Raw genomic sequence first — 23368 nt, 5'->3', positions numbered from 1 at the left:
AAGAGTGTTGTTTTTACTTAAATCAATATGGCCTGGTATATGATAACATCAAAAAACTCAAAGACAGAGCTCAAAAATGTGCTAATCAGGCAACTAATTATCCTGGACACACCTGGCCACTCTCTAACTGGGTATCCTGCTTCTTCCAATTGTTAGTCCTCTAATACCTATCTTCCTCCTTCTCTTATTCAGGCCTCGTGTCTTCCAATTAATCTCACAATTCCTACGAAACTGCATCCAGGCTATCACTAATCACTCTATATGGAAAATGCTGCTTTTAACAACCTGACACTATCACCCCTTACCCCAAAATCTTACTTCAGTAACCTCTCCCACTGTAGGTTCCCGCACCACCCCTAATCCTGCTCAAAGCAGCCCTGAGAAACGTTGCCCATCACCCCTGCATACCACCCCCAAAATTTTCGCCTCAAGTTTTCACTACTCTTTCTTGTTTTAGTTCTTCATTATTAACATAAAAAGACAGGAATGTAAGGTCCTCTGAGCTGGCCACACCATGGTCAAGCCATCGTGACATTCCCTCGTCCTTGTGATAATGTACTTTGTGATATTCCCCATCTTCGTGAATGTACTTTATAACATTCCTCCCTGCCTTGTGACAATACACCCTCCCTGCCCTTGGGAATGTACTTTGTAACATCCCCACCCCCTCCTTGTGACAGTACATCCTCCCTGCCCTTGTGAATGTACTTTGTAACATCCTCCCCACCCTTAAGGATGTACTTTGTAACATCCATCCCCTGCCCACAAAAAAAATTGCTCCTAACTCCACCGCCTATCCCAAACCTATAAGAACCAATGATAATCCCACCACTACCGTTCGCTGACTCCTTTCTCGGACTCAGCCCACTTGCACCCAAGTGAATAAACAGGCTTGTTGCTCACACTAAGCCTGCTCAGGTGGTCTCTTATACAGACATGCTTAACATAGATATCGTGTGGAAAGCATGTAAATTATAAGAATGTACCACTTTTGTCTCATTTTATTTCTCCATTTACTGGATGCATTTATGGACGACACATAACAGGTCTTTGTGGGAAGAAACAGAAAGAAATCACAAAAGCAATTAAGAGAGCTCAAATAATGGGGTTTATGCAAGTTACATACAAGGATCCTGCATACCTCAAAGACCCCAAAGTTTGTAACATCAATTATCAGGAATAAAATTATATAAGGTTACCACCAATAAACTTATTTTACAGTTAAAACAAAAGATTTCCTCTTTTTTAATCTCTGAATTGTTTATTTAAAGACAATTTCAATAGAAATATTTGATTTGCGGGAACTTCTAACCATTAAACAAATAGCAATTATCCTAGTATTGGATCATCTTTGTCTCCTATCACTATCATTTTCTTTCCTATTGCTTTCATTTTTATCTCTTTTCTTAGACATTGTTTAAACATTAATCAAGTTTTAACTTACTTAACACTTGTAACAAGCCTGAGTTAAGTGCTATCATTATTCTCATTGTTTTGGTCGGGGCAAAATGAAATATATTCGAGCTAGGTAATTTAAGGACTATTTAATAAAAGGAGCATCTAAAAGGTATGGGCAGAATGTAGGATAATCCCAGTGGACAGCGAAGTGCTCTGGGTTTCACAACAGTTAGGTACTGTTATCATCTTTATGCCTGAAAGATACAGAAAGGACTTAAATAGTATTTCCCTAACATAGAGTGAACTATTTTGGTAAGGGCCGTTGTGGGGGATATGACCTTCAGTGAAAGGACAGAGCCCTGGGACCTCATAAGAAAGGAGCTGGAGGGATAAATTCTCCAGCTCTACACTCTTCTTTCTCTTTAATTTCCTTTGAGTGCTTCCCATTGCCCAGATCCAATTTGAAGCTAAAAGTCAAGATAGCTTCTTGATGCATTCCATATAGGTCAGTCTCTGCCTCCTAGGACACAAAGCAGAGGAGAGAAGGGTGGATATTGGTCTAGAGGGGCAAAATAAAGGTATTTAGCATAATCACTTTACACTACAGTACTACTACACCATTCTGTCTCCAGCGGTGGGAGGTTAGAAAGGTAGGTAGTCAACTATTTTATGGAGCAAATAGTAAAAATGTATACAGGCCTTTTGCAGACTAACCAAAAAAATTAAAAAATAAAAAGAACAGGGCAAAAAATAAAAGCTTTTTATAGGCATATATCGTGTTATTTTTGGAAACCACTATTAGGAACTGTAAAGCTTCCTTGATTGTTACAGTGCTTAAAAGCATCCAGGAGATGGCAGCATTGGTAAGGTATTTAAAAATCAAATGTTAAAACTATTTTTCACAATTATTATTGATAGATAATGAGCTTCCTAAATGGAATAACATTTTAAAGTATAGTTGGTCCTAAATAGCTAAAAATGCAGAAATACTAAATTATTGTCAAATAATAGCGTGGCTTTATGCAGGTGGTTATTCAAGAGTACAGTCACATGACACATAATGACGGTTCAGTAGATAATGGGACGGAAAATACAACAGATTACAACAGGGCTGAAAAATTTCTATCGCCTAATGAGGCTTAGGATAATAGGTGTGTTTGTGTCTTAGTTTGTTATTTGTTTCCTTTTTCTTTTTTTTCTTTTGAGACCTGGGTCTCACTCTGTCACCCAGGCTGCCGTGCAGTGGTGCTATCTTGGCTCATTGCAGCCTCCGTCTCTAAGACTCAAGCGATCATCCTGCCTCGGCCTCTGGGGTAAGATTCTAGGCATGCACCATCACGCCTGGCTAATTTCCATATTTTTTTGTAGAGATGGGGTTTCACCATGTTGCTTAGGCTGATCTCAAACTCCTAAGCTCAGGAGATCCTCCCACCTCGGCCTCCCAAAGCGCTGGGACTACAGGCGTGGGACTATGTGGCCCGACCTGACAAAAACAAGTTTAATAACTAGAGGCAACCATTCACAAATCATATACAAAATATCATATGTGAGATGCAGTGACTTATTAAAAACTAGATATCACAGACATCATATCAGTTATGAGGCAAAAAAATTAATCTGCTTTTAAATGTTATTTCTAAACTGTTTTAATCATTTCCAACATTGAAACATAAATTGTTAAAGATAACACAGATGTCAATATTCTGGCCCAGGTACTTAACTGGGTACAGAAGACAAAATGCTAAAAAAACAATCTGACCTTCTAAACCCTCAGCCTGAGATGGAGACAGACAACTTCAATGAATTACAACACAATTCGATCTGACTCTAACAGCAAGGTGCCATCTAAATGGGAGGGCCAACTTGCCTAACTCCACCTTGGAAGACGGGGAAGGCTTCACCAGGGAGGAAGACGGGGAAGTCTTCACCAGGGAGGGAGGACAGAGCAGAGACTTTGAGAGATGCGCCTGCATTTGCCAGGATAACCACAGGGAGAAGGCCACTGCCTGCAGAAAGAAGAGCAGGTGTGGGGGAGTGTAGACATAAAACAGCGTGCCCTATCCCAATGGTTAACTAGAGGCAATATTGCCCCCGGGGGAGATTTCGAAATGTCTGGTAACATTTTTGCTTGTCACCATTGGAGGAGTGCTACTGGCAGCTAGTGGGTAAAGGTCAGGGATGCAGCTAAACGTCCCACAGTGCACAGACAGCCAACCACGACAAATGAATTATCTGACCTCAAATACTGCCACTGTTGAAAAACTGCTGTAACCGCAAATGGCATCTCTTTGAATGGCAAGGTTACAGCGAGGAATAGAAAAAATGCAGCGATGATCCAGGAACGTTTTCTAAAAGGGGGTGGCGATAAAATTAGGGAAGGTTTATTGACCCCCTCAAAAAAAAGAGAAAAAAAGAAAAGTTTAGATTTTATAGTAAATGTGAGCCAGACACAATCAGCTTTGCTTACTAGAAAGATTGCTGTGGCTGTGGGAAGAGAATGGACTGAGATGGCGACGCTGAGAAACAAAGAAAATTGGTATTTTAACAACTTCACTTTTCTTTATCAAGGGGAATATCTTACAAATGAAAAAATAGAAGTAAGACTGGTAAGAGGAAATTGAAACTCTAGATTGACGTCTAGATTGTAAGAGGGCAAGTAGCTGCTCCAGTGATTTCAAGATTTGTGATGAAGATAAATTAAACTGCCACGTCTGCGCCTCACTTCCTGAATCCCTCCCTCCCACTGGCCTGCACCGCTGCCCCTCCCTCCTGTCTGGCGTGGTTCCTTAAAGCCCTGTATTTGACTCCATACCTTGGCTCCCATTCTTTATTTATCCCACCTGACTGGCAACCCAGATTTGACTTGTTCTTCCAGTTCTGACTTGGAAACTACCCATCAGCCCTTTGCGCAGATGCTGAGAGTTAAAAATGCCCCACTCCTTAGCCCCAGGCACAGTGAGACTAACCCGGTAAAGGCGGCGGTGAAGGGGAGGGGAAGGGAGAGTTTGACAAATCTCCTCCCAAGTGATATGAGAATTTATGGATGAGATTAGCAAAACGCTCATGTTAGTCCAGGCATCAGAGTAAGAGCCAAATCCTGTTTCCTACAGTGTCCCCACCCCACCTCTCACCTCTGCCATCCTGCCCCTCAGTCACCCAGCCCAGCCATGCTGGCCTCCTTCTGCCTCAAAGAGTTTGCATTGGCTGATTCTGTCTAGATGAAAAACAGAATGTGAGGAGCGCCTCTGCCCGGACGCCCATGGTCTGGGATGTGAGGAGCGCCTCTGCCCGGCCGCCCCGCCTGGGAAGTGGGGAGCGCCTCTGCCCGGCCGCCCCGCCTGGGAAGTGGGGAGCGCCTCTGCCCGGCCGCCCCATCTGGGATGTGGGGAGCACCTCTGCCCGGCCGCCGCGTCTGGGAGGTCTACCACGGAGGCCAGAGGCAGTGTGGGGGCTGGACGTGGTGGCTCACGCCTGTGGTCCCAGCACTCTGGGAGACCGAGGTGGGTTGATCACTTGAGGCTAGGAGTTCGAGGCCAGCTTGGCCAACATGGCGAAACATGTGAAAAATACAACAAACCAACCAACCAACCAACCCAGCAACAACAAAACAGGTCTACCCTGGAGTCATACTCTTTTTTTCTATCTTCCTCCCTTTCTGATCCTTTATCCCACTTTCTTTCTCTTCCTCTTCCTTCTCCTTCTTCTTTGTCAAAGACATAGAGGATTGAGTTATTATCATTGATCCATACAAAGTCCCTCTCTCATTTATTTTCTTTCATTCCCACCCCCCATTTCTATTCCCAGTCTTCCCATGTGCAACCTTCCTAATATATTTGATATGCATCTTTTTGTTTGTATGTATTTTTAGAAAATGTTTATTGTTTTGTGTGCAAAAAAAGAAAAAAATTAATAAAAAAAAAGAAAAAAAAGAAAAACAGAATTCACTAGAGAGCTTTCATAAAATGCCCAGATCTGACCCTTACATCCTTTTATTTTTCTTTCTGGGTTTGGCTTTCTCTTTCTTCTTTCCTTCCCTTTCACTCATATCAGCACCTCTACCCCACCCCCAACTCTTACCACACCCATGTCAAGAACTGGATATGTGTCTGTCATATTTTCTCCATGTTCACATAGACTATTTAAGTAAATAAGAAAAACGTGAGTGAAAGAGAAACATGAGGATGATAGCCCAGCTTTACTCTTCTACCCCTCCGCACCTCCTTATGATGCCTACTAGCTGGACCCAATTGGAAGCCAGAGAGCAAGGAAGCTCATAGTGCAGGTCATGTAGGTCAGCCTCTGCCTCCTGGGACAAAACAGATGAGAGAAGAGGACCTTGAAGCTAGAGAGGAAAAATAAAGAATAACCTTTTTCCAACCACACAACTTAAGAAACAAAGCGCCGGGTATGGTGGCTCACGCCTGTAAACCCAGCACTTTGGGAGGCCGAGGCAGGCGGATCACCTGAGGTTGGGAGTTCGAGACCAGCCTGGCCAACATGGTGAAACCCTGTCTCTACTAAAAATACAAAATTAGCTGGGTGTGGTGCATGCCTGTAATCCCAGCTACTCAGAAGGCTGAGCAGGAGAATCCCTTGAACCCAGGAGGCAGAGGTTGCAGTGAGCCAAGATCACGCCATTGCACTCCAGCCTGGGCAAAAATAGCAAAACTCCGTTTCAAAAAAAAAAAGAAAGAAAGCATTTGAACCCGGAAGGCGGAGGTTGCGGTGAGCCGAGATCACACCATTGCACTGTAGCCTGGGCAACAAGAGCAAAACTCCGTCTCAAAAAAAAAAAAAAAAAAGAAAAAGAAAAAAGAAGGTGATTACAAGCATCTGAGAAACTGCACTTGCTTGCTGTATTCAATACGTTATGCATATTTTCAGTTTTCCCTGATGTTGCAAAATTGTAATTGCACCAATTTATACTCCCATTGGTCTAGAAGAATTCCATTTGTTCCACATCCTTGCTAACACTTAGTATTATGATGCTTCAGAAATTTAGCTAATCTAGGGCCAGGCACGGTGGCTCATACCTGTAATCCCAGCACTTTGGGAGGCCGAGAAGGGTGGATCACTTGAGATTGGGAGTTCGAGACCAGGCTGATCAAAATGGCAAAATCCCATCTCTACTAAAAATACAAAAATTAGCTGCGTGTGGTGGCACATACATGTAATCCCAGCTACTTAGGAGGCTGAGGCAAAAGAATCACTTGAACCTGACAAGCAGAAATTGTAGTGAGCTGAGATTGCACCACTGCACTCCAGCCTGGGTGACAGAGTGAGACTCTGTCAAAACAAACAAACAAACAAACAAAAAAGAACTAAAGAAATATAGCTAATCTAATGGATGTGTAATGGCATCTCATTTTTTTTGTTTGTTTGTTTGTTTGTTTTTCAGATGGAGTCTCGCTCTGTTGCCAGGCTGGAGTGCAGTGGCACGATCTTGGCTCACTGCAACCTCCACCTCCCAGATTCAAGCGATTCTCCTACCTAGGCCTCCCGAGCAGCTGGGACTACAGGTGCTAATTTTTGTATTTTTAGTACAGATGGGGTTTCACCATGTTGGCCAGGATGGTCTTGATCTCTTGAACTCATGATCTGCCTGCCTCAGCCTCCCAAAGTGCTGGGATTACAGGTATGAGCCATTGCACCCAGACTAATTTGCATTTATTAACAGTGAGACTGAGGCTGGGCACCATTGCTCACAACTGTAATCCCAGCACTTTGGGAGGCCAAGGTGGGTGGGTCACTCAAGGTCAGTAGTTCGAGACCAGTCTGGCCAAAATGGTGAAACTCCGTCTCTACTAATAACGCAAAAATTAGCTGAGTGTGGTGATGCAGGCCTGTAATCCCAGCTACTTAGGAGGCTGAGGCAGGAGAATTGCTTAAACCCTGGAGGCAGCAGTTGCAGTGAGCCAAGATCGCACCACTGCATTCCATCCTGGAAGACAGAGCGAGATTCTGTCTCAAAAAAAAAAAAAAAAACCAGTGAGACTGAATATCCTTTCAGTCAATAGTGAATTATCTATTTAAATATTTTCCAATTTTTCTTTTAGATTATTTGTCTTTTATATACTTATTTGTAGTTCTTTAAATCAGCAGGGTGTGGTGGCTCACGCCTGTAATCCTAGCACTTTGGGTGGGAGGCTGAGGTGGGTAGATCATGACGTCAGGAGATTGAGACCATCCTGGCTAACACAGTGAAACCCCGTCTCTACTAAAAATACAAAAAATTAGCTGGGCATGGTGGAACGCACCTGTAGTCCCAGTGACTTAGGAGGCTGAGGCAGGAGAATCACTTGAACCCGGGAGGTGGAGATTTCAGTGAGCCGAGATAGCGCCACTGCACTCCAGCCTGGGCAACAGAGTGAGACTCCATCTCAAAAAAAAAAAAAAAAAAAAGAAGTTATTTAAATCTTCTGACTAGGCCAGGTATGGTGGCTCACACTCGTAATCCTAGCACTTCGTAAGGCTGAGATAGTAGGACTGCTTGAGCCCAGGAGTCCAGGACCAGCCTGGGCAACATAGCAAGACCCCATCTCTATTTTTTTTAATTAATATATTTTATAAATTAAAAAAATAAAAAATAAAAATTAGCCAAGTGTGGCGCACACCTGTGGTCCCAGCAACTCAGGAGGCTGAGGTGGGAGGATCACCTGAACCTGAGAGGTCAAGGCAGTGAGCCATGATCATGTCAATGCACTCCAGGCTGGGTAACAGAATAGGACCCAGTCTCAAAAAAAGAAAAAAAAAACTTCTGGCCTGGCGTGGTGGCTCACACCTGTAATCCCGGCACTTTGGGAGGCTGAGGCAGGAGGATCACAGGATCAGGAGTTCAAGACCAGCCTGGCTAAGATGGTGAAGCCCCATCTCTACTAAAAATACAAAACAATTAGCCAGGCATGGTGGCGGGTGCCTGTAATCCCAGCTACTCAGGAGGCTGAGGCAGAGAATTGTTTGAACCCAGGAGGCAGAGGTTACAGTGAGCTGAGATGGTGCCATTGCACTCCAGCCTAGGAAACAGAGCAAGACTCCATCTCAAAAAAAAAAAGAAAAAAAAACTTCTATGAAAATACAAATATTGCAAACATTTTCTCTCAGTCTACAGATTACATTTTCATTTTGTATGTGGTATCTTTTCATGAAAAGAAGTTTTTATTTTGTTTTATTTTTTGAGACAGGGTCTCACTGTCACACTGGCTGGAGTGCAATGGTATCATCGTAGCTCACTGCAGCCTCTGGCTCCTGGTCTCAACCAATTCTCTTGCCTCTGCCTCCCAAGTAGCTGGGACTACAGGTATGCGCCACCACACCCAGCAAATTTTTCTGTTTTGTTTTTGTAGAGATGGGGTCTTGCTTTGTTGCCCAGGCTGGTATCAAACTTCAAGCAATCCTTCCACCTTGGCCTCCCAAAGTGCTAGGATTATAGGAGTGAGCCACTGCACTCCAGTCAGAAGTTTTTAATTTTAATATAGTCAAATATATCAATTCTTTAACTGACTTTAGAGTTTTATTAGAAATGGCTGTTGAGGCCGAGCGCAGTGGCTCACGCCTGTAATCCCAGCACTTTGGGAGGCCGAGGCGGGTGGATCACGAGGTCAGGAGATCGAGACCATCCTGGCTAACACGGTGAAACCCCATCTCTACTAAAAATACAAAAAATTAGCCGGGCGTGGTAATAGGCACCTGCAGTCCCAGCTACGTGGGAGGCTGAGGCAGGAGAATGGCATGACCCCCCGGGAGGCAGAGCTTGCAGTGAGCCGAGATTGTGCCACTGCACTCCAGCCTGGGCGACAGAGCGAGACTCCGTCTCAAAAAATAATAATAATAAAAAAATTTAAAAAAAAAGAAATGGCTGTTGAAATTTATCAATTATCTTTTCAAAATCTACTTAGATTATTTAAAACTTGCTAATATAGGCCGGGCACAGTAGCTCACGCCTGTAATCCCAGCACTTTGGGAGGCCGAGGCGGGCAGATCACGAGGTCAGGAGATCGAGACCACGGTGAAACCCCGTCTCTACCAAAAATACAAAAAATTAGCCGGGCGTGATGGCGGGTGCTGTAGTCCCAGCTGCTTGGGAGGCTGAGGCAGGAGAATGGCATGAACCCAGGAGGCAGAGCTTGCAGTGAGCCAAGATCACACCACTGCACTCCAGCTTGGGTGAGAGTATGAGAGTCCGTCTCAAAACAAACAAACAAACAAACAAACAAAAACTTGCTAATATAACTAATTATACTGAGAATTTTCCTGATATTGAACTATCCTTGAATTCCTACAATAAGTCCTAATTGTATTCTTTTTTTTTTTTTTTAAGACAGGATCTTGCTCTGTCGCCAGGCTGGAGTGCAGTGGCATGATTTTGGCTCACTGCAACCTCCACCTCCTGGGTTCAAGCAAATCTCCTGCCTCAGCCTCCTGAGTAGCTGGGACTACAGGCGCATGCCACCATGCCCAGCTAATTTTTTATATTTTAGTAGAGATGGGGTTTCACCATGTTGGCCAGGATGGTCTCGATCTCCTGACCTCGTGATCCACCCACCTCAACCTCCCAGAGTGCTGGGATTACAGGTGTGAACCTCCTTGCCCAGCCACTAATTGGGTATTCTTTATTATTAATACCAATTTTTAACTATTGGATTATACTTACTAATATTTTTATATAAATTTTGGATCTAATTTTGTTTTTTCCTTATTAGTCTTTAGTATTAAAATCATCTAAATTTATAAAAATAATGACAGAGAGGTCCAACTTTTCCATGTCTGCCTGATAACAAAGGCCTTAAATTAAGTTTATATGAAGGAATCTTCCTTGGTCAGACACAGCGGCTCACACCTGTAATTCCAGCACTTTGGGAGGCCAAAGCAGGCAGATTACTTGAGCCCAGGCATTCGAGACCAGCCTGGCCAACATGGTCAAACGCAATCTTTACTAAAAATACAAAAATTAGCCCGGCATGATGTCCCACACCTGTAGTCCCAGCTACTTGGGTGGCTGAGGCAGGAGAATTGCTTGAACCCAGGAGGCTGAGTTGCAGTGAGCTGAGATCACGCCACTGCACTCCAGCCTGGGTGACAGGGCAAGACTCTGTCTCAAGTAAATAAATAAAACCTTCCTAGAATTCCATCCTTTTCTGGTAAATTTTCTTACTCTCCCTTCAAATTCTTCAGTTCCAAAAAACTCTCTGACCAGGAAACACTTTGAAAACAACCTTTTCTTGGGAGCCTTAGTAAAACATACATCTCTCACTCTAGTAAGAAGACATTCCTTCCACAGTAATCTATGCGGTGATGTATGGCTATATGTTTAACTGGCTCTTAAACCAGAAAAACATGATTTGTAGCATTTGCCAATAAGCCACCATGGAAAATTTCAAGCTACCAATGTGACATCACTAAACATGGACTAGGGAAGAAATGTCCATGATTGCCTCTTGGAAGCAGTGAAAGTTAGTTCCAGCATACCACTGAATCAAGGTCCTTCCTCTACAAATGCTAGAGAGTTATGCCAGATTGTGGAGAAATTAAAATGTTACAGAAGACTGGACTTTACCCTGAAGGTAATGAGAAGACTGGACTGCCCTTAGACAGTAGAATCCTCTCCTAGGCTTTGGGCCTCCAGGCCTCCTCTCTCTGACCCCCATGCTTTGGAGTGCCTTTCTCAAATAGTTCCAAGTCTTGTCCACTGCCTGAGACAGTGGCCTCATGTCCATTGCATCCCTTCAGGGCACTCTCCAACACCCTGCCTGTCATTTGGTTCCTCTTCTACTCTCCCCCAAGTGGGGTTTCCCAGATGTCCAGAGGAGCTCCTAGACCCATGCTTATGCTGTGGCTGCAGTCAGCCTACTTCTAGAAAGGTGCCTAGTAAGAGCAGTATTATTTTATGGGATCCCACAAGACTGAACTGCTGATTTTGAGTGACTCAAATTGTTTATATGGACAGGGACCCTCATATAAAAAAGTATTTGCCTTTTACAGTTAAGCTGGGTATAAAGCCATAGGATTAGTGCTACGCTAGTGTAATAAATAGGAGAGTGACTGAAATGAAATATAGGGCTTAAGGACTGACTAATAAATGAGTATGAGCATGGGGTTGGGGAAGGGACACTGATTTAAGTCATTTACATAGAAGCAACATGAAAGCCCTCACAGCAATAATTCTGTGAAGGAACTAATGTAAAGAAAAAAAGCAACAGAGATTAAGACTCAATCTTAAAGCTGTAAACACATTTGAGAAGTGGAAGAAAGAGGAATTGAAAAAGAATATGAAGAATGGGTAGTCGAAGGGTTAAGAATTGTTAAGGATATGGAGCAATCCTCATTAAAGATGGTTTTCTTTTAATTAAATCATCTTCGTGGTTTTAAAAAAAAACCTTAGTATAGTGTATAAAGTCAAATAATGAAAAACTGTTCCTAGGAGCATTTTGTAAAAACAAAAAACTGGAAACAATGAAAATACAAATGATGGTTATAATGCAAAACTCTACAGCAATAAATATGTGAGCATACACAACATTATAGATGATTCTCACAAACAATGTTGAGTGGAAAAAGCGAGGTCCAAGGAATAAAGTTCATATTAAGTTCCAAAACAGGCCAAATTAACCTATGCTGTCAATACTCAGGATAGTTGTTTGCTTTTGGGAAAGAGGAAGTAGTGATTGGCAGGAACACAAAGGGAGCTTGGGGTTCGGTTAATGTTCTATTTCCTGACTTGGGGTTGGTCAGAATGTGTTCCCCTTGTCAAAATTCATAAAATCATTGCTCTATATACTTAAAATGTATGTACTTTTGTCAGTATAAACTATGCTTAAATGGAAAAGTTTATTTTATAACGTAAAAGATACCTCCAGCTGGGTGTGGTGGCTCATGCCTATAAGTAATCCCAGCACTTTGGGAGGCCAAGGCAGGAGGATCACGAAGTCAGGAGATCGAGACCATCCTGACTAACACAGTGAAACCCTGTCTCTACTAAAAATACAAAAAATTAGCTGGGCGTGGTGGCACACACCTGCAGTCCCAGCTACTCGGGAGGCTGAGGCAGGAGAATGGTGTGAACCCGGGAGGCGGAGCTTGCAGTGAGCCAAGATCATGCCACTGCACTCCAGCCTGGGTGACAGAGCGAGACTCCGTCTCAAAAAACAAAACAAACAAACAAAAAAGTGTATTGTCCATCATTTCTGTTCACAGATAGTATTTAAAGTGCCATGCCCTATTTCATTTCTGTTCAGTAGAAGTTAACCATCTTGTCAGTATAGACAAAGAAAATAGGAACAAATGATCCTCAAAATAACATTAACTTGTTTCTGAAATTTAATTAGGAGTACATCCCATGGTGGGCTCCATTTTACTCAAGAGGCAAACCTCTTATCCTTGGCCATGTAGAGAAGAGAAAGGTAGTGACCATGCATGTATGAATGACAAGATTAGAGATTAAAATCACAACTAAGGAAAAGGAAATATTGCATGAAACTAACAGCTCATGCCAAATGACAGGAAGTGGGGCATCCCACATTTTATAAACCATTGCCAGGACGTGGGACTGTATAATCTATACTCCTCAGAACCATTGCACTTCTCTTTTTTTTTTTTTTTTTTAGACGGAGTTTTGCTCTGCCGCCCAGGCTGGAATGCAGTGGCATGATCTCCACTCACTGCAAGCTCCGCCTCCCGTGTTCATGCCATTCTCCTGCCTCAGCCTCCCGAGTAACTGGGGCTACAGGTGCCCACCACGACGCCCGCTAATTTTTGTATTTTTAGTAGAGACGGGGTTTCACCGTGTTAGCCAGGACGTTCTTGATCTCCTGACCTCGTGATCCTCCTGCCTTGGCCTCCCAAAGTGCTGGGATTACAGGAGTGAGCCACCACGCCTGGCCCTCTTTTTTTTTTCCTAGAGATGTGGTCTTGCTATGTTGCCCAGACTGGTCTGAAACTTCTGGGCTCAAGTGATCCTCCTAACTTGGCCTCCCAAAGGTCTGGGATTACAGGTGTGAGCCATTGTGCCTGGCCTTTTCCACCTCTATTTCATAGCTTACCCTAGTGACAACATAAGTGCTAAAAAAAAAAACTATATCCTGGTTCCTAAATTTTAATGAACATTGGTAATACTTCCATGAACAGCAGGAGAACACAAGCATCATACAATAGGGTACAGTTTTGCAAAACAAACAAGTGAAGTAGCAAATATCCACAGAATCCTCCCCTAGGCCCTGGGCCTCAGGGCCTCCTTGCTCTGTCCCCCATGCTTTAGAAGCTGTAGCAAAAAAAAAAAAAAACACAAAAACATTAAACATTAACCTGTAAATGAGCACAGAGATTTTTCAGAAAAACAGAAAAATTATCGATACACCATAAACATCAATCAATACATTTTAATTAATAAATAAGTTCATTGTTCTTCGCTATGTGACAGTTAGCATTCTATTTAGGTAGCTATTTGTAGGTTTATAGAATTCTATTTTTATGGCTATCAATAGAAAACCACGTTAGAAAACAAACCTCTTGGCTGGGCACGATGGCTCACGCCTGTAATCCCAGCACTTTGGGAGGCCGAGGCAGGTGGATCACCTGAGGTCAGGAGTTCAAGACCAGCCTGGCCAACATGGTGAAACCCTGTCTCAACCAAAAATACAAAATTAGCCGGGCATTGTGGTGCACGCCTGTAATCCCAGCTACTCTGGAGGCTGAGGCAGGAGCTTCATTTGAACCCGAGAAGCAGAGGCTGCAGTGAGCCAAGGTCGCGCCACTACACTCCAGCCTGGGCAACAGAATGAGACTCCATCTCTAAAAAAAAAAAAAAAAAAAAGAAAGAAAGAAAAGAAAGCAAACCTCTCAGAATAATCCTTTGCAGTGAAGTTCAACTTTGCAGTTCTTTTTTTTTGTTTTGAGACGGAGTCTTGCTCTGTCGCCCAGGCTGGGGTGCAGTGGTGCCATCTCGGCTCACTGCAAGCTCTGCCACCCGGGTTCACGCCATTCTCCTGTCTCAGCCTCCCGAGTAGCTGGGACTACAGGCACCCGCCACCATGCCCAGCTAATTTTTTGTATTTTTAGTAGAGACGGGGTTTCACTGTGTTATCCAGGATGGTCTCCATCTCCTGACCTCATGATCCGCCCGCCTCGGCCTCTCAAAGTGCTGGGATTACAGGCGTGAGCCACCGCGCCAGGCAACTTTGCACTTCTTAAGATGATGGCTGGTGCATAGTTCCCTGGGTGTCCAATTTCGCATTTTCAGTAGAGAAATGTACTTCCATACACTTTGAACTTCAAAATTAATAACATATTTCTTTTACTCTTCCAGAGATTATGGAAAGAATGCTGAATTTTATAAACAATGGCAGCACTGCCCTATAAAACAATGGACCAGTATCATTCAAGATACTCAGTGACTCAAGATTAAAGCACAGCATATTGGCATTAGAAGAAAATTTAGACATCACGAAGTAGTATTTATTGCATTTTGCCTGCCATCATCTGTTCCTCATTCTCTTGATAGCAACACCTTGATTTTCCTTTGGAGAAACACCCTCTTACCTATTCTGAGTTCCTGTGTTTCAAATGAAACAATTCACCCCCATCCTAGGTCCAGGAGTGGACATATGACCCAGGAACGAACAATCAACATATCCCATTTCCCTGGATCTAGTGATTATTCCAAAGATATGCACATGTTCCTCCCCAGGCCAATGAGGGGCAACTGCAGAATATTTTGCTAGAATCATCGAGAAAAAGATGTTTTCTTTGCATTGGAGTTATTAAATAATAAGAATATAATTCAGAGTTGTGAAAGGCCAGCACATGGAAACCTGTTTAACATGATAAGGATTGGACAGAGTCTCCATGATTTCATTTAGGTCCTGAATCCAAATGCATCCAAAAATAGTGCTATTACAGACTAAATTGGGCCCCCTCAAAATTCTATGTTGAAGCGCTAACCCCCAATGTGAGTGCACTTGGAGACAGAGCCTTTAAAGAGGTCATACTGGGCGCGGTGGCTCATGCCTGTAATCCCAGCACTTTGGGAGACCAAGGCAGGTGGATTACCTGAGGTCAGGAGTTTGAGACCAGACTGGCCAACATGGCAAAACCCTGTCTCTACTAAAAAACAAACAATACGGCTGGCGCGGTGGCTCACATCTGTAATCCCAGTGCTTTGGGAGGCCGAGGCAGGCAGATTACTTGAAGTCAAGAGTTCGAGACCAGCCTGGCCAGCATGGTGAAACCCCATCTCTACTAAAAATACAAAAAAAATTAGCTGGGCGTGGTGGCACATGCCTGTAGTCCCAGCTACCTGGGAGACTGAGGCAGGAGAATGGCTTGAACCTGGGAGGTGGAGGCTGCAGTGAATCGAGATCACGCCATTGCACCCCAGCCTGGGCGACAGAGCAAGACTCTGTCTCAAAAAAAAAAAAAAAAAAATTAGCTGGGCGTGGTGGCAGGCTACTCCGGAGGCTGAGGCAGGAGAATGGCGTGAACCCGAGAGGCGGAGCTTGCAGTGAGCTGAGATCGTGCCACTGCTCTCCAGCCTGGGCAACAGAGCGAGACTCTGTCTCAAAAAAAAAAAAAATACAAAAATTAGTCAGGTATGGTGGCGCACTCTGTTGTCTCAGCTACTCAGGAGGCTGAGGCACAAGAATCACTTGAACCCAGGAGGCGGAGGCTGCAGTGAGTTAAGATCGCAGTACTGCACTCCAGCCTGGGTGACAGAGTGAGACACAGTCACAAAAAAGAAGAAGAAGAAGAGGCCAGGCACGGTGGCTCACACCTGTAATCCCAGCACTTTGGGAGGCTGAGGCGGGCAGATCACGAGGTCAGTAGATTGAGACCATCCTGGCTAATATGGTAAAACCCCGTTTCTACTAAAAATACAAAAAATTAGCCGGGCATGGTGGCACGTGCCTGTAGTCCCAGCTACTTGGGAGGCTGAGGCAGGAGAATCGCTTGAATCTGGGAGGCGGAGGTTGCAGTGAGCTGAGATCGCGCCACTGTACTCCAGCCTGGGCGACAGAGCAAGACTCCGTCTCAAATAAATAAATAAATAATAACAGCCCCTAAAAGGTGGAATTGGCTAATTGAGGTGAGGTATAAAGTAGTGAGAATTTCCCCACTCCCCAGTTAGGAATGATTATCAGTTACTGGTTTTGGGTAAAAAACGCCTGGTTAGATTGCTGCCTATTTTATATTAGGACTCTTCATATATTTAACAATAACAAGGCTGGATGTTTGGAAACTTGATAGAATATTCACTATGTTGAAATGTTTGCTTTTTGGTAAAGTCCAGCAAGAAAGAGTCAAACTTTGTTTGAACCTAGCTGGTCTAGAAACAGAAAATATGAAAAACACAGTTTTGCCTATGGTTAATAATCCAAGATGGCCAATAATCAGTTCTGGCTTTCCAGGATTAGAATGTCAAAATTCTATACCCAAAAATAAAGTGAATGCTAAGGAGGCCAGGATACTGATATCCACAGATCACTCCCAGTTACTTCCTGTTATTCATGCCCTGGATGACAAAGGGGACAATTGTTCTCATTACAAAGAGCCAGTCAAAAGAATGTAGCCAGAAAAGAAGGGACTGTCTCACTCTGCCTCTCCACCTCGGATAGGGCCATGATAGAGGTCAACAAGCTACAAAGTAGTGGATGGCCCAAGCACCAGTTTGTTCTAAGAAACAAGATAAAAAGAATTCTGGTTTTGGTTATAACCTTGGGGAATGTGAATAGAAAACAAAAAAGTACTAACATTATATGTAAGTTGTATTGCTTTAGAAACCCCAAGCCTGGCCGGGCGCAGTGGCTCACGCCTGTAATCCCAGCACTTTGGGAGGCCGAGGTGGGCGGATCACCTGAGGTCGGGAGTTCGAGACCAGGCTGTCCAACATGGAGAAACCCCGTCTGTACTAAAAATACAAAATTAACCGGCCATGGTAGTGCATGCCTGTAATCCTAGCCACTCAGGAGGCTGAGGCAGGAGAATTGCTTGACCCGCGAGGCAGAGGTTGCAGTGAGCCAAGACCATGCCATTGCATTCCAGCCTGGGCAGCAAGAGCGAAACTGTCAAAAAAAAAAAAAAAAAAAAAAAAAAACCTGAGCCTAGCAAACAAAGAACTATGATTACTCAACATCTAAGCCAATCAATACCCAAAGCCCCCAAACCTTCCCAAAAGGTTTCTGCTAAAGCAAAAAAAAAAAAAAAAAAAGAGGGGAACTCTATTCTAATGACCACCTCAAACCTTTCTTTTTTTTAATATGGAATGCTTCACGAATGATGGGCACGTAATCCCCACCAAGGGACCATGCTAATCATCTCTGTGTGATTCCAATTTTAGTATATATGCTGTTGAAGCAAGCATTGTTTCTTCTGTTTTGAAAACGGTAGTTTTTTACCGTGGTAATCCTGTTTTCCTTTCATTTTTGTGCAATAGATGTTTCAGGATGATCAAATATATTATTTAGCTATAGGTCCAAAATCATGAGGCCTTTTAGAATAGTGCTATTCAAAGACTATAAAGCTATGTTGCACTTTTGCAACTATAGACATATATGTGATACTTCTGAGAATTTTTATTTAAGCCAAACAAAATAAAACAAAACACCATGATCTCTTGAACATTGTCATTGTCACTGTACTATTTCATGGCCAAGCCAAAATTCTTTGAGAGTGGATAATAGGAAAGATAGTATTTCATACAAAGGTGAGAAAATTATGGATGGCTAGTACAGGGTAACTAAATTATGCAAAGGCATGTATTGAGATAATGACACAATAAAGACAGGAATTCGGGGCTTTCTCTGTTTTCATTCAGGGGCAAGAAAAGACTAGGCACCAAAGCTGGGCATGGTGGCTCACACCTGTAATCTCAACAGTTTGGGAGGCTGAGGCAGGAGGATCACTTGAGCCCAGGAGTTTTAGATCAGCCTGGGCAACATAGTGAGACCCCCATCTCTACTGAAAATCAAAAATTATCTGGGCATGATGGCATGTGCCTATAGTCCCGGCTACTAGGGAGGCTGAGGTAGAAGAATTGCTTGAGCCCAGGAGCTTGAGGCTGCAGTGAGCCTTAATAGCGCCACTACCATCCAGCCTGAGTGACAGAGCGAGGCCCTGTCTCAAAAAAAAGAGATCAGCTGGGCGCGGTGGCTCACGCTTGTAATCCCAGCACTTTGGGAGGCCGAGGCGGGCGGATCACGAGGTCAGGAGATCGAGACCACGGTGAAACCCCGTCTCTACTAAAAATACAAAAAATTAGCCGGGCGTGGTGGCGGGTGCCTGTAGTCCCAGCTACTCGGAGAGGCTGAGGCAGGAGAATGGCGTGAACCCGGGAGGCGGAGCTTGCAGCGAGCCGAGACTGCGCCACTGCACTCCAGCCTGGGCGACAGAGCAAGACTCCGTCTCAAAAAAAAAAAAAAAAAAAAAAAGAGATCAGGCAGCAGCTACTGAAACCCTAGCTTACTACCCATCTCTGGGCACTATCTCTTATTAACCTATCTTTGAATTTTTATTAGGGTGACACCAGCAATAGTCCCATACTCCTAATCCAGGTAAAGGGAAAGACAGCTGGAGCCAGAAACAAGGAGGGAAGGGATGAAGATGGAAAAGACAGAAAAAAAATGAATGCCAACTAGTCTTCCTCTCCTCACTTTGGCAGTGATAAACTCTTGCTCACTCCCTTTGTGCACTCTGGTAGAAAAGCAGCACATTCCATTTAGTTATGCCTCTGTTAGTGCTGCGAGTGTTATTTAATTGCAGAAAACAATTTGGAGATAAGAGTGAGATTCGGGAAGGAAATTATTTTCCTTTCTTTTCAAAAATGGTACAAAAATAACAACAAAACCATACTTAAGGATGGAAGTAGATGGAACACAATAATATGGAGAACCATTATTCCTTCCCAGATTAGGCAGGAGAGCTAGGATCTAGTCCTATCTGGCCACACAAAACACATGGTTCAAGCTTTCTGGAGTTCCGTTTCCTCATCTGAAAAGGCAGGGGGGTTGGAAGGTTCAAATTTTGTATTAAGATACTTTGAAGAAGTAATAACCATTTTTCGTGAAAGTTCAAGAGAGGCTATAAAAAGAAACTGAGACTTAACAACACTTATCTTGTGCCAGGTAATTAGCACTAGGATTTTTAAAATAGAGACTCAAACATCCTGGGTTTGTGTTTGTGTTCTGCCTTCTACTAGCTGTGTGACCTTCGGCAAGTTACCTAACTTCTCTGTGTCTCCTTGTCCCCAGCAGAAAATGGGAACAATGGGCCAGGCACAGGGGCTCACGCCTGTAGTCCCAGCACTTTGGGAGGCTGAGGCAAGAGGATCACTTGAGTCCAGGAGTTCAAAACCAGCCTGGGCAACATAGCAAGACTTCCTCTCTACTAAAAATCTAAAAATTAGCCAGAAGCAGTGGTACAAGCCTGCAGTCCGAGCTACTCTGGAGGCTGAGGCAGGAAGATCACTTGAGCCCAGGAGTTCAAGGCCACAGTGAGCTGTGACTGCACCACTATACTCCAGCCTGAGCAACAGACAGAGATCCTACCTATAAAAAATAACAATAAAACGGAAACAATGGTACCTTCTCCAAAGGGTGGCTATAAGGAAAACAGTTTATATATACAATGTGGTTTATACATACTATATGTAAATATATATCATAACAGTAAACTGGCACAAAGTATTGCTTTGTAATTGCTCTTATAATGATTATTACACCTTTATAGAGATATTTTTATAGATGAAAAAACAAAATAGATGAGGAAACCATGGCTTCAGAGGTTTGAGTTTTTCTGTCCTTAACATTCAGTCTCTCAACTATTGATTACCCTGAACCAGTTAAAAGAAGTGAAAGTCGGCCGGGCACGGTGGCTCACGCCTGTAATCCCAGCGCTTTGGTAGGCTGAGGTGGGCAGATCACCTGAGGCTGAGAGTTCAAGACTAGCCTGGCCAACATGGAGAAACCCTGTCTCTACTAAAAATACAAATTAGCCGGGTGTGGTGGCGCATGCCTGTAATCCCAGCTACTTGGGAGGCTGAGGCAGGAGAATCTCTTGAACCCCGGAGGCGGAGGTTGTGGTGAGCTGAGATCGTGCCATTGCACTCCAGCCTGGGCAACAGGAGCGAAACTCCATCTCAAAAAAAAAAAAAAAAAAAAAAAGAAGTGAAAGTCACAGAATTTTGTAGTCAGGGAAATCCTACCAGTTTCACAACGAGTCAATGAAAACCTTGCAGTAAATACACAATAAAGCTGTGTTTCAAAAGTCCTCCAACACCTAGCATAGCTTTTAGAACAGCTAATTTGCTTAGGTGAAGAAATGCTCCAGGCAGGGCACAGTGGCTCATGCCTGTGATCCCACCACATTGGGAGGCAGAGGTAGGAGAGTCACTTGAAACCAGGAGTTTGTGGACAGCCAGAGCAACACAGAGACACCCTGTCTCTGTGAAAATCAAAACAAAACAAAAAAATAGGCCAGGCATGGTGGCTTATGCCTGTAATCCCAGCACTTTGGGAGGCCGAGGCGGGTGGATCATTTGAGGTCAGGAGTTCAAGACCAGCCTGGTCAACATGGCAAAACCCCCTCTCTACTAAACATACAAAAATTAGCCAGGCTTGGTGGTAGGCACCTGTAATCTCGGCTACTCGGGAGTCTGGGGCAGGAGAATCACTTGAACCAGGGAGGTGGAGGTTGCAGTGAGCCGAGATTGCACCACTGCACTCCAGCCTGAGGAACAAAGTGAGACTCTGTCTCAAAAAAAAAAAAAAAAGAAAAATAGAAAAAAATAGCCAAGTGTGATGGTGCATGCCTATAGTCCCAGCTACTCTGGAGGCTGAGGTGAGAGGATCACTTGAGCCCAGAAGTCAAGGCTGCAAGGAGCCAGGATCAGGCCACTGCACTCTAGCAGCAGTGACAGAGTGAGACCCTATCTCAAAAAAAAAAAGAAAAATAGCCCCAGAGACATTACTCTTATGTTGGGCTGGAATCCAGTGAATTGGTGGCCCCTCTCTCTCTCTCATCTGAAGGTTTTCAGAGATGCAAATTGCCTACTTGAAATTCTGTGGCATTAAACCTCTGCTTGGTTGAGTCTCTGGCCAGGAGTAGAATCTTTTTTTTTTTTTTTTTTTTTTTTGAGACTGAGTCTTGCTCCGTCACCCAGGCTGGAGTCCAGTGGCACAATCCCAGCTTACTGCAACCTCTGCCTGCCGGGTTCAAGCGATTCTCCTGCATCCCCTCCCTAGTAGCTCAGATTATAGGCACCCACCACCACACCCAGCTAATTTTTATATTTTTAGTAGAGACAGGGTTTTGCCATGTTGGCCAGGCTGGTCTCAAACTCCTGACCTCAAGCGATCCACTCACTTCAGCCTCCCAAAGTGCTGGGATTACAGACGTGAGCCACCTCGCCCAGCTAGGATCTTTTTTTTTGAGACAGAGTCTCACTCTGTCACCTAGGCTGGAGTGCAGTGGTGCGATCTCGGCTCACCGCAACCTCCATCTCTTGGGTTCAGGCGATTCTTCTGCATCAGCCTCCTAGTAGCTGGGACTACAGGTGCGTGCCACCACACCCAGCTAAGTTTTTGTATTTTTAGTAGAGGCAAGGTTTCACCGTGTTAGCCAGGATGGTCTCAATCTCCTGACCTCATGGTCGGCCCACCTTGGCCTCTCAAAGTGCTGGGATTACAGGCGTGAGCCACCGTGCCCGGCGTGTGTGTGTGTGTGTGTGTGTGTGAGAGATGAAGTTTCACTCTTGTTGCCCAGGTTGCAGTGCAATGGCATGATCTCAGCTCACTGCAACCTCTACCTCCCGGGTTCAAGCAATTCTCCTGTCTCAGCCTCCCGAGTAGCTGAGATTGCAGGCGCCTGCCACCACCCCTGGCTAATTTTTGTATTTTTAGTAGAGATGAGGGTTTCTCCATGTTGGCCAGGCTGGTCTCGAACTCCTAACCTTCAGGTGATCCACCCACCTCGGCCTCCCAAAGTGCTGGAATTACAGGCATGATCCACTGGGCCTGGCCGCCAGGATACTCTTTTAAAGGAGGAATTGGTAAATCCTTTCCCTCTGATGATAGGGACAGTTTTGATAAAGATGGGAGGGGGAAAACCATGTGCATGACTCCAGACTCAGAAACCAAAACCCAAGTTGAATTCCCTCTCAGAGTAAAATCAGGTACTACAGATGAGAAAACACAGACGGTAAGAATTATAGGACTAGTGTATCTTTTCTTAGGGGATAAAAGCTGTTTGACAGCACCTGCAACAAGTGGTTCACAGATACGTCCATCATCTACTTCCTCAACAAGAAGGAGCTGTTCGAGGAGAAGCTCACACACAGCCCCTGACCATCTGCTTCCCTGAGTACACAGGGGCCAACAAGTATCATGAGGCAGCCAGCTACATCCAGAGTAAGTCTAAGGACCTGAAAAAGCACAAAGACACCAAGGAGATCTACACACACTTCACATGCGCCACCGATACCAAGAACGTAGTTCGTGTTTGATGCCATCACCGACGTCATCATCAAGAACAACCTGACGGACTGGGGCCTCTTCTGAGGGGCAGCGGGACCTGGCAGGATGGGCCACCACCAACTCTGTACCCCCCAACCCCTGAGGAAGATGGGCAAGAAGACCATGCTCCCCGCCTGTTCCCCGGCCACTTTTCTCTTCTTTCCTTTGTTCTTAGCTCCCCGTCCCCTCAGCTCCAGACACAGGGGAGGGGTTGCCACAGGCCTCCCTGTTTGAAGCCTGCCCTTGTCTTGAGGTGCCAGTAATGGCCATGGTACCCTCTTTCTGGCATCTGTTCTGGTACCCCCCAGAAGTTGTGAAGATTCTATTCTACTCAGTAGCTCTCATTATGTAAAGAGGAACCCTGAAATAAATCAGTTGTTCCAGAAAGTTCACAAGAGTAAGAAAACAGACTGAGTCTTAAAAGAACTAACTGGCATAAAAGAAGAAGCCAGAAAGTAGTGGACTGGGACCAGAGA

General features: G+C 44.3%; 1 non-coding gene and 1 pseudogene across 1 annotated transcript; one reads left to right on the top strand and one right to left on the bottom strand.

Moving 5' to 3' along the window:
• Positions 1-17004: 17004 nt before the first annotated feature.
• On the top strand, positions 17005-22937 carry LOC100591981 (annotated as a pseudogene).
• LOC115832962 lies at positions 17637-17746 on the bottom strand. The gene has a single exon (XR_004028375.1). It is a non-coding gene; the product is annotated as a U6 spliceosomal RNA (small nuclear RNA).
• Positions 22938-23368: the final 431 nt, after the last annotated feature.

The sequence above is a fragment of the Nomascus leucogenys genome, chromosome 23, assembly GCF_006542625.1.
Source record: "Nomascus leucogenys isolate Asia chromosome 23, Asia_NLE_v1, whole genome shotgun sequence".
In the NCBI taxonomy this organism is placed as follows: Eukaryota; Metazoa; Chordata; class Mammalia; order Primates; family Hylobatidae; genus Nomascus; species Nomascus leucogenys.
This window is presented reverse-complemented; position numbering and strand designations above follow the sequence as displayed.